The sequence below is a fragment of the Crocuta crocuta genome, unplaced genomic scaffold, assembly GCF_008692635.1.
Source record: "Crocuta crocuta isolate KB4526 unplaced genomic scaffold, BGI_CrCroc_1.0 scaffold119, whole genome shotgun sequence".
Lineage (NCBI taxonomy): Eukaryota > Metazoa > Chordata > Mammalia > Carnivora > Hyaenidae > Crocuta > Crocuta crocuta.
This window is the reverse complement of record NW_027551562.1, coordinates 9,020,164-9,029,376: the sequence shown is the minus strand read 5'-3', so window position 1 is coordinate 9,029,376 and position 9,213 is coordinate 9,020,164.

Sequence of the window (9,213 nt, the reverse complement as noted above, 5' to 3'; positions counted from 1 at the left end):
GTTCATGCACGGAGATTTCCGTGTGTCATCTGCGCTGCTTTCCTGCAGCTCTAACCCATGCTGAACACGAGCCTGATTTTGAAAGGATGATGCCAGGCGTGAAGGTATTTTGGATGTTAACAGCATCCCCAAGAACAACAAAATAAATAAAGGGGTCGTGGATTATAACTCGAAGTAAAAAAAAAAAAAATCCACGTGTCCATACTGATATCAATGACTGAATACATCAACAAATGGAGGAGAATAAACAAACCTCCCAAGAGAAGAACTCCAAATAATTTATGCAGACACACCGTCCTCAAGGAGGGTGAGTCAACTCCCCACTCGTTGGGTGCGGGCTGTACATAGTTTCTTCTAAGGTGTACAGCCTGGAAGGGGGGTGGGGAGAGTAGCTTTACAGTGAGGAAGGCTGACAGACCTCAGCCTGGAGGTCAAGGCCAGCATCAGTAGCCCTAGGTCAAGTTGATGGTATGAGCTCTTGATGTGGTGACAATGGCTCTCTACCCCTGGGGTCTTCCTCCCAATAAACCACAGCCCCAGTCTAATCAGGAGAAAGATGTCAGACAAATTCCAGTCGTGGCTCTTCCGAATAAATACCCACCCAGCACTTCTCAAAACTGTCAAAGTCATTAAACACAAGGAAGTTCTGAGAAACGGTCATGGCCGCAGCGGAACCCCAGGAGACTTCACTAAAGGCAGTGTGGAGTCCTGGATGGGGGCCTGGTGAGGTTAAAACAAAGGAAATCCGGGGCGCCTGGGTGGCTCAGTTGGTTGAGTGCCCAGCTCTTGATTTTGGCTCAGGTCCTGGTCTCACAGTTTGTGGGTTTGAGCCCCGTGTCAGGCTTTGTGTGGACAGTGTGAAGCCTGCTTGGGATTCTCTCTCTCCCTCTCCCTGCCCTTCCCCTATTCACGTTCTCTCTCTCTCTCTCCCTCAAAATATATAAGCTTTAATAAACTGAATAAACGGTGCATCAGTATTGGTTAATTCATTGCAACAAATGTATCATGTGAATGTAAGATGCTAATAATAATTTTAAAAATTAGGTGCAGGGAATACGGGAACTGTATATATACTATTTGTCTCTATTTTCTGTAAATTTAAAACTGTTCTAAAAAATAAGTCCTATTAGAAAGAAAAACCACGTTCCCAAGACTTCGGGGGAGAAACAGCAAGAATAATGTCTCGTGTTGGCTGATATTATTTCATGTCCATATGTCCCCTGCTCGCCCTGGCTGACGTGGGGGAAGCCAGAACGGGGAGGGCGCAGCCGGCCCAGGGAGCCGACAGTGTCAGGCAGGTGCGTCCTGAATGTCCTCTGCCGGGAGCCCGCGGGGGAGCTCTGGGCTCCCCTGCCCTCGCACCAGCCCCGCGCTGACTGCCGCTTCTCTCTGTGCTGCTCCAGTTAGTGCTGGGACGCAGCCAACGGCCCGGGAAGGAGGGCACCCGGGGCCCTGAGGAACGCGTGCAGGGCACGTTCTGGGGGAGAGGGGCGCGTCTGGCATTCTGGATGTACCCTGCCCCCCGTAGGAGCACGGGCTCTCTCTGCTGCGCTGGCTCTGGGTGAGGTTAGGCCAGTCTCCTGGTCCTCAGCAGGCCCGGTGCCTAAGCCGGGCTGGCCATAGCAGGGGGCTGTGGGCTCCCGGGGGGGCGCAGGTGCTCCCCGGGGGCTGTCGAGGGGACGGGATGGGACCCCTTCGCCGTCACAGGCAGACACCTGTGTGAGACGACTCTGGCCAGCGTCCTCCAGAGATAGGCTCAGCCAGCTTGACTCGAGGTGCCAGGAGCCCAGTCCTTTCTTTTTTTTTCTTTTTTTTCTTTTTTTTTTTAATAAAAAAACCCTACAATTCAGGGGCACCTGGGTGGCTCAGCCGGTTAAGCATCTGACTTCGGCTCAGGTCATGATCACACAGTTTGTGGGTTCGAGCCCCGCGTTGGTCTCTGTGCTGACACCTCAGAGCCTGGAGCCTGCTTCGGACTCTGTGTCTCCCTCTCTCTCTGCCTCTCCCCTGCTCACGCTGTCTCTATCTCTCTCTCCCAGAAATAAATAAATAAAAAAACACTACAATTCAATGATTTTTAGGGTTTTCAGAGATAACGCAGCCATCGCGGTGACCTCGGATAGGACAGTGTTCAGAATAATTACGCGTGGCAGGTGGAGAGTATTTTGTGACACACAGTCCCAGAGACTCTCGCTGTCTGTGCGCACACGGGCAGGAGCTGTGCACAATCTGGCTGCCAGTATTCCGCCTGGGGGGCTCCGTCAGTAAATCCTGTGAGTTTTGATCTCAGGGTGGGGAGTTTGAGCCCCACGTTGGGCGTAGAGATTACTTTAAAAAAACCAAAAAGAAAAAAAAAGAATACAAGAATGCATTTATTTGTCATACAAACGTAATGAGTTAATGACTGCTTTAGAACACGATGTTAAAAATAGTTCAGGGAGGCCCCTGGGTGGCTCTGTTGGTTGAGCACCCCACTCTGGCTCAAGTCACGATCTCATGGTTCATGAGTTCGAGCCCGGTATCAGGCCTGCCGCTGTTAGTGCACAGCCTGATTCAGATCCTCTGTCTGCACCCCCTCTGCCCCTTTCCTGCTCATGCTCTCTCTGTCTCAAAAATAAAAACAAAATAAACAAAATGTTTCAGTCTTATTTAATTATGATATAAAACTTTGATCTTGATTAATCAACTTTCCATTTGGTTGAACATTGGAAATAGAAGTCACACAACAGAAACAAAATGATTGTTTTGTAAACATATGAAAATGCTATTCAGTTTTTATTGTTTACATTGCCTCTAGTGTGTACTTTGGTGAAAGCACATTCAAACGTGTGACGCTGGGTGCAGTCACCTCTGATTTCTGACCTCCCACGCCGCGCTGCTGATGCTGGTACTAGTGCATACGCGCTTACCGGTCCACGGGAGACACACACGGGGGTTAGGAGTTTAGAAACTTTCACAGCAGTTTGGTGGCTGCTCTATGTCCTTTAAATCTAAAAATAAAAAATCAGGGCTTGTATTTTGTATGTCTCTGCCTTTTTATTTTTTTATTATTATTTTTTTTAATGTTTTATTTATTTCTAGGAGAGAGAGAGAGAGACAGTGTGAGCAGGGGAGGGTCAGAGAGAGAGGGAGACACAGACTCTGAAACAGGCTCCAGGCTCTGAGCTGGCAGTCAGCACAGAGCCCGACGCGGGGCTTGAACCCACGAACCGCGAGATCATGACCCAAGTGAAAGTCGGACGCTTAACCGACTAAGCCACCCAGGCGCCCCAAGTCTCTGCCTTTTTAAAAAAATCCCATTTATTTCTAAAAGTTAGTTTTTATTGCATTTTACGAAGGTATCAGTCCGAGGTGGAATTGAAGAAAACAGAGCAGGTCCGTCACTGCGCATAGTTTGGGACCCCGCTCTAGGTCATTGAGAATTGCTACAAGCTAAGGTCGTGATGGACACAGAAGCTTTGAAATTGCAACTTGGGAGAGAAAACACAAAGCTGAGAAGATGAGACTCTTGAGGGCTGTCTGCTCACCTTGCAGACGCGGGAAGGCAGGCGGCCCTCTGTGCTGAGCATGATTCCCAGAGAATTTGCGTAGAGGACGTTGCTTTAGTGGAGATTTAGAACTGAGCCAAGCAACGGTGATGATCAAGGGAGTGAGTCTTGTCCAGCCCACAACAGGAATGGTCCAGGGGAGGCCCAGCGACTGCACCTTCTTTGCTAAACCAGGATGCCCTGCCCGTTCACACCAGGGAGAAGACGAGGGAGCCTCTGGACTCCGTCGTGGTCGCCCCCAGCTGTGGGGGGAGGGTAGGGTAAGGAGCCCAGTGTCACAGAGAGTACAACTTTGGAGCCACACAAGCCGGGTTCCCATCCGTCTCTGCCACTTACTTTTTGGGTAGGCTTGAGTTGAGTAGCCATCACCTTCTGGCCTCAGTTTACCCATCTGGGAAATGCACTTGATAGTATGTATCCAAGGAGCTGTGACAATTAAATGAGATAGCCAATGTTTTGGGGCGGAATTTCCCAGAAAGCGCAGAGCTTTTCTTTTCTAGAGGCTGGTGCAGGGCAGTAGCAGGTGCAGGGTGGGCGCTCTGGAGGGATGTGAATTTGAGCCCCAGCTGCACATTCTCCAGACCAAAGGGCATCTCAGGGGAGGAAGACAGGGAGTTGTCCCTCCCTGTCCGGGACCTGCTGAGCACTGTGCAGGGAAAGAGTTGCCCCCGGTGTGTTTTGGGGGCAGGGGTGGGTCCTGGGCAGTGGGTGTGGGGCCCAGACCCGGGGGCAGTATCCCTGGGACAGCCCCATCGGTGAGGTCCTGTGTTCGCATCCGTGGGCAGCACAGCCCCCAGGGCCGAGCCTCTGGGAGGGGTCCAGCTAGTGCTCCCTGTGTCGGAGGGACCCGGAACGTCAAGCCAGGGCAGGGAGCGGCTGGGGCGCTCCGACACCAGCCGAGGGTGTGCCCACACCTGGGGCAAATCTCATCCACAGGACCGAAGGGAGACGTGTGTACTGTATTGCAGGCACCGCTGGGGGCATGACCCTTCCTCCCCACTCTGGACGGTGTTAATAGTCCCACATTCCTACATCCTTACATTCAATTCTTCTGGAAGGTGCAATTTCTTTCTTTCTTTCTTTTTAAATGCTTATGTACTAACTTCTGAGAGAGAGAGATAGGGTGCACATTTGCACACACATGTGCGTGTACGTGCACAAGCTGGCGAGGGGCAGAGAGAGGGGGAGACACAGAATCCGAAGCAGCTCCAGGCTCTGAGCTGTCAGCACAGAGCCCCACACGGGGCCCGAATTCACGAACAGCAAGATCATGACCTGAGCCGAAGTAGGACACTCAACCGACTGAGCCACTCTGGTGCCCTGGAAATTGAATTTTCAAACATACGGTAAAACCTGCATAAGCATCCTAGTCATCCTGTAAGTCCAGAATGTTCTGTCCTGGGCAAAGTACATGTGGTAGTTGTGGCCCATGTCATCTTTACTGTGCCTATCCACGTTAAAGCAGGGAATCTGGCTTCCCGTCCCTCACACTGCCCCCCTCCGCCCTGCTTCCCTTCTGAGCATCTTCCTTAGGGGCCTCCACGTTCCTTCCCCTCTGCTCCTGCAGTCTGCCCTCCCTCCCCCGATTTCACAGATGAGGAAGTGGACTGGCCTGCTTAGGGCCACGGGGCTGTCATGTGGGGGACTGGGGTTTGACTGTTGGACTCCTTTCTCTGTTCTGCTGCTGTGTGTCCCTCTTCCTGATCAGCCTCCTGATCCTTAACGCCGGAGGGCCAGCGGCACACCCGTATCTCCCAGGGGCGCGTCTCACTGGATCTGCAAGTACCCCGGGCACCAGTCTCCTGGGTCCCACTTATTCTCATCTAGTTTCTCTGTGCAGGCTGGTCAGTGCCAGGACGTGGGCAATAACTTGGGCTTTCGTGTCTCCTTGGTGACATCAGTTTCTTACCGTGTCTTCTCCTTTCTGTGTCTCTACCCCCAGCCTTTAAAGTGTGTTTCTGCTTCCACTATGAGCAAGTCCCTCCTAGGGACAAGCCCTCACCAGACCGGGGAGGTGGGGGGGTGCTTTTCAAGGGGGAAGTGCTCCCAGGGTCCACGCAGCTGCCTTGCCAATGCACAGGAAGCCCTTCCTGAATGCTCCCCGCACAAGGTCAGTGCCCCGCCTGTCTGGCCTGCGCAGGAAGGGGAGAAGCTACATGGTCTCGTGTGTTTTGGTGTTTGTATGGGGTCCGAGTGCAGCGGGGGCTGCCCCGCTACCCGTCCCATCGCTTCCTTTTTCCTCCGTTATGATTTTCACATCAATAAAATGAGGCTGATGTGAGCCGTGTTCGTGATGCAGGATTACTGTGAGGTTTGGGGACCGTGGATGCAGCATCTGACCACAGAGCTGAGTAAAACCGGCTTTTGTTAACACTACACTCAGGTGGTCCTTTGAACAGTCCCCTCCATGACCATCAAGATTAATAGTAACCTGTACAGAAATGCTATTGCAAATCAATAGCACTTATTGAGGGGCTCTTATGCCAAGCACTCTGCTGACTGTTTCACAAGAAGTGTTCATTTTCTCCCCACTACAGCCTGATGCATGGAGTTTTCTCTATAAACTCCACTGACAGATGAGGACTGACGTCATGGAAACAGCCCTGCCTCCGAGGCTGGCGAACAGTTGAACTTGAGCCTGGGTCTGCTCCATTGTTCTTGGACTCCTGAACCTGAGCTCTCAGGCACCACAGAGTATGCTCAGGGGATAAGGAGGGTCTGTCGGACAGCCTGCTGCTCCTTTTCTGTGTCTACTTTTCCTCTTTGTACCCCTTCTTCGTCCTGCCCTTTCCTTATTTTCCTCTTTCATTAACTCACGAGTAATCAAAGCTGCCCATCAAGAGTGTCGGTTTCAAATGCTCCAGGATAAAAGCTTGAGGAGGTTGAATGTATCAGTTACCTATGGCTGTGTGACCAGCTATGCCAAAGTCTAGAGGCTTAAAACCACAGGGCTTTTATTTGCTCACGGACCTCTGGTTGGCCAGTGTGGGCTGCGTGTGGCTCCTCGCTTCTGCGAGTCTCTCTGGGTCTCCGGGCGCAGCAGCTGGCTGAATACTTGACCAGGGCTGGTGGTCAGGCACGGCCTCACTCACCTTTCTGGTGGGTTGTCAGCTTCCACATGGCCTCCTCCCTCCTTGCCAGACCTGCTCCCGCGTGTTTGGGAGATGAAAAGAAAGCCACACCACCTCCTGCGGCTTTGGCTCAGAAGTCACACAACATCACCTGTGACACATCTTATTGGTCAAGCAAGTTAGGAGATACAACCAGATTCCAGGGGGCAATGACTGGATTCTGTGTCTTGTTGGGAACAGTGTCAACNGGAGCCGGCACCCCCCCCCCCCCCGCCCCCCCGCCACACAAAGATATCCTTTTTGTAATCCACTTTGTCCCTCCACTCCCCTTCCTGACTCCCACTCTTTCCTTTTTGAATTTCTTTTAAAATTTCTTTTCAGAGAGGAAGGAGAGGGAGGGAGGGACAGAGAGAGAGGGGAGGGGAGGGGCATAGAGAGAGGGAGGGAGGGAATCCCAAGCAGGCTCTACACCTTCAGTACAGAGCCCGATGCGGGGCTTGAACTCATGAACCTTGAGATCATGACCTAAGCTGAAATCAAAGTCGGACACTTAACCAACTGAGCCACCCAGGTGCCCTTATTATTATGCTTTTTTTAAAATTTAAAAAAATGCTTATTTTTGAGAGAGATACAGAGCGTGAGTGGGGGAGGGGCAGAGTGAGGGAAACACAGAATCTGAAGCAGGCTCCAGGCTCTGAGGTGGCTGCACAGAGCCCGAGGCAGGGCTCGAACCCATGAACTGCAAGATGATGACCTGAGCCGAAGTCTGAGGCTTAACTGACTGAGCCCCCCGGGCGTCCCTCTTGAATTGTTAATAACAGTTTCTCACTTCCCATCACTGAAAGCTGCACTCCGTCATCCACAAGTATCTCATTATGTGCCAGGGACCCATAAGTGAACAAAGTCCCTGCTTTAATGAGTCTAACGTTCTGGGACAGGGACACACAATCAAGAAATAAACAAGGACACAGTGTTGGGCTGTGGAGGACAATAGATGCTTTGGAGAACAACAGAGCAGAGTCAGGGGGCCCGGGGTGTGTGTGTGTGTGTGTGTGTGTGTGTGAAACCATGGAGGGTAGTGGGTGGTTCCTATTCTACATAGAGAAGTCAGTTGGCATCTAATGAGGTGACATGTACGGCTGAGGGAAGTGAGGGAGTAAGAAGTCCCAAGCAGAGGAAAGAGAGTTCCAGGTGGTATAAAAATCCTGGGGCTGACACACTTCCTTGCAACCTTTAGTGTAGTTAACCTCCCCACCCCCCAAAAGCCATAATACATTTCATTAAAGAGCAGTAAAAATATTTAAATATAGTAAAACTCTTGTAAGCAAAATTGTTTTATTTCACCTGTGTCTGTTATAACCAGAGCCAAACTACTGCGCCTGAGAAAAGAACGGTGGGTTACCCTTCCGAGCTTCAGGGAGCTCACCTCCCAAAACGAGTGTGTGTCTAGTTTGCCTCCTGGCTTGTGGTGAAGTTCAAAGTGACACCATAAAAATGAAAGTTGCTCTGCTTCTGGTTTCACTTCCTACCGCAAGGTTGTCACTTTTTTTTTTTCTAAATGAACACAAATCAGATATTACTTCCTGCTTAAAACCCTCCAAAGGCTCCCTGCTGCTTAAAGACTAAAGATTCCTTAAGAAGCGCCTGGACGGCTGCATTTTTCACCCCTTCCGCCCCCAGGCTCCAGTCTGGTAATCCGGTTCCGGACTGGCTCTCTTCCCAGCGGCCCTCGGCCTGGTGACTCCCAGGGGCCGGGGGTCCTACTCCTCTTTCTCGAGGTGCAAACCTAGGAGACCAGCGCCCAGGCCGCAGACCAGGCTCCGCGGCGCTTGAGATCGGGTGTTGGTAGAGCCCAGCATCGGCGGTGATGCCACTCTCCACATCCCTGAGCCTCACTCCCTTTCCCTCCGTGCAGAGGGCGCAGGACACCCAGCACGTCCCGGCAGGCGCGCCCCGCGGGGGCTGGGGCCCTGGGGCCGGGCTGCAGGGCGGCGGGCGAGGNGAGGCCTCCCGGCCTCCTTTGGAGCGGGCCGATTGCCTCAAAAACAAAAGGGGGGAGAGAGGAAGGAGGGGGAAGAGAGAAATCCTCGGGGACCCTGGGGGCATCACCCGGACCGGGAATGAAGACTGCCCGGCACTCGGGTAGGGAAGGGCGGGCCTCGAACCCGGGTCCGCGTCGGCTCCTTTCCCCGCGGCTGGCGCTCAACTTGCTGTGGCCCCGTGGTTTTCTGGGCGATTGCCCTGGAGACCTCTTGATTCATTGTCCCTCCAAGTTTCCTCCTCTTCCCACCCCAGCCCCCAGCTCTGCTGCCGGGGTAGGTGGAAGAACGACTTGCTGTTTCTCCTTCGCTTCCTTTTCTTTCCCAGGAGCAGGCGTGTGTGTGTGTGTGTGTGTGTGTTTACTTGGTTTTATTAATTGCAGGATTTAGCTTAACGCACTAAGGGTAAAAAGAAATTTTTCTTGAGTCATTTCAACAGTGTCTCATTCTTGCATAGTTAGCCTGCAGCTGGGTTTTTGGCAGGGAGACTGAGATAATAGTAATATTGTAGTAATTATGGGAATCGGTTGAAATATGTTCAAGCCGAAGGCGGTG